At 43.3% G+C, this 2111-nt stretch overlaps 1 pseudogene; it reads left to right on the forward strand.

The window, feature by feature from the left end:
* Window positions 1-303: 303 nt before the first annotated feature.
* On the forward strand, window positions 304-890 carry LOC134298698 (gametocyte-specific factor 1-like; annotated as a pseudogene).
* The last annotated feature ends 1221 nt before the right edge of the window (window positions 891-2111 follow it).

Consider the following 2111-nt stretch of genomic DNA (forward strand, 5'->3'; position numbering starts at 1 on the left):
TTGCTTTTTGAGATGAGTCCACACACACTATGGATATGTCTTTGTAAGGCACTAAGATTTGGAGATTAAAAATAATCATTGCTTTTGGAGATACCTGAGTCCAACACACTTTTGGTATGTCTTTCTAAAACACAAAGATATTGAATACTTTGCATCAGTCAAATATTGCAGATTATTATCTGATCTCAAACTCGGTATTCCAAGTTTTACCAGCCTGCCTTCCTCTAACTTCTTGAGCACTATATCTTCCTTTTCACCAACCTCTGTGCTGTAGTAATAATAAAAAAAACCCTTTTCCGAATTATGAACACAGATGACAAGTACTATGATGATCCTGAGAATAATCTCTTCCAATGCCCAGATGACAAATGTCTTCAGATCCGGGCACATAGGTTTCTCTTTCATCTTGTCAAATGCCAAAAGCACCATCCTGATATGTGAAAAAGCTGGTCACGTGCCAATTTAATGTGTAGCATCAGTTTCCCTATGAAGAGCTAAGTCATCACATTGCAGACTGTGTTGATCAAACAGATTGAGCCTCACATCACACATGAGCAGAAGAGAAGAGATTTTAATATCAAACCTTCTTTATGGGAACCTCCTCCATGTGGAGAAGACTGGGATAAAGAGATGGAGGACCTTCCCCCAGTCTCTGTCTTCATTTGGTGCAATCGCTTCTCTGTAAACAACAGATCTGGAATTGGATCAAGTGAGATACAAGAACAATCTAGCACTGTGTCTGCAAGCTCCCAAGTCCTTGCCAAATGTATTACCATGGAAAAATAATGCTGGCAGTGGCAACTGAAGACCGCAACAGAAACTGTCTCTTCCAGTGGCTGGCCGGCTAGTGATGGCTTAAGTTTACCAATTCCAAAGGCAATCCTCCCTCTTTTTTGCTCCTCTATACTGTTTTACAACTTTGCACCACAATATTTTCAAACAGCAAAAATTTTACATGCAGCAATGTTTAGAAACAGCCATGTTTATAAACAACGATTTTGAAACATTAATATTTACAGACAGTGCTTTCAAGTGGACATCAATGTTTCCTAAATGCTATGTGTTATTAAACAGTACTATTTACAAAGAGCAATGCTTTCAAACTGCCTCAACGGCCACGTGGCACTTTCCATCGCCACACTGCCAGGACACATCCTTCAGGATTTCAGCTAACTACCTCATCCTCTCTCCCTTTCCCTACTTCTCATTTTTGCCAATTTCTAAAAAGAGTCCCACCAATTGTGGGGGAGTCCTACACCGAAGAAAATGCCACAACTCTGCAGGATTCCAACAAAACCACCACCTCTCCCTAATACTTCCATTTCTGGTTCTGAGTCCTTGGGAGAATCCCATACTTGTTGAGCTTCCTTTGCCGTGTCACCACCACCACTGGCTGCTACTGCCCCACAATTTGAGCCTGCTATCTCCCGATCCTCTTCCTCCCCAAGGTGAGGGGAAGCAAAGAAATGCCAACCCTAACTTTTGCTCACCCCTGAAATTCAGGATACTGCATTGTTGGTCCTACCCGTGTTCTTTCATATGGCACAATGATGCTGTGATGCTTGGTGTCCGTATCTGCAGGGTCAGAGATATATGGTGGCAGCTTGTGCTGACCTGTCTCAAGGAGTGAATCAATCTCTTACAGAAGGCAAAAGTAGTACCCACCATGCCAAACTATATTGTCAGTGGGTGGTCTCTCCTACAAGACTATGCTCTGGTGCTTGGTGTTTGTGTTGGTGGGGTCGGAGATGGACTGCAGTGGACAGTGAACACAGCTGACTCAGGGAGTGAATTAATCTCTTACAGAAGGCAAAAGTAGAACCCACCACATTGGAACTGTATTGTCAGTGGGTGGTCTCTCGTAGGGGAGTACAACACCGTGGCACTTGGTGTCCGTGTCTGTGGGGTTAGAGATAGACTGCAGTGGGCACAGCTGTCTCAAAGAGTGAGTCACTCTATTAAAGTGAGTCTTGGTAGGTCTTAGAATGCTATATAATCACTAGCTACCTCAAGTGAACATGGTAGAGGATCTGTGCTACACGTCCATTCGGGCAGGTCGTATAAAAAGAAAGACAGTGGTTGTTTGCTTGCAACACAGTGAAAGCTGAGGT

Source organism: Anolis carolinensis, chromosome 4 (genome assembly GCF_035594765.1).
Source record: "Anolis carolinensis isolate JA03-04 chromosome 4, rAnoCar3.1.pri, whole genome shotgun sequence".
NCBI classification, from domain to species: Eukaryota; Metazoa; Chordata; class Lepidosauria; order Squamata; family Dactyloidae; genus Anolis; species Anolis carolinensis.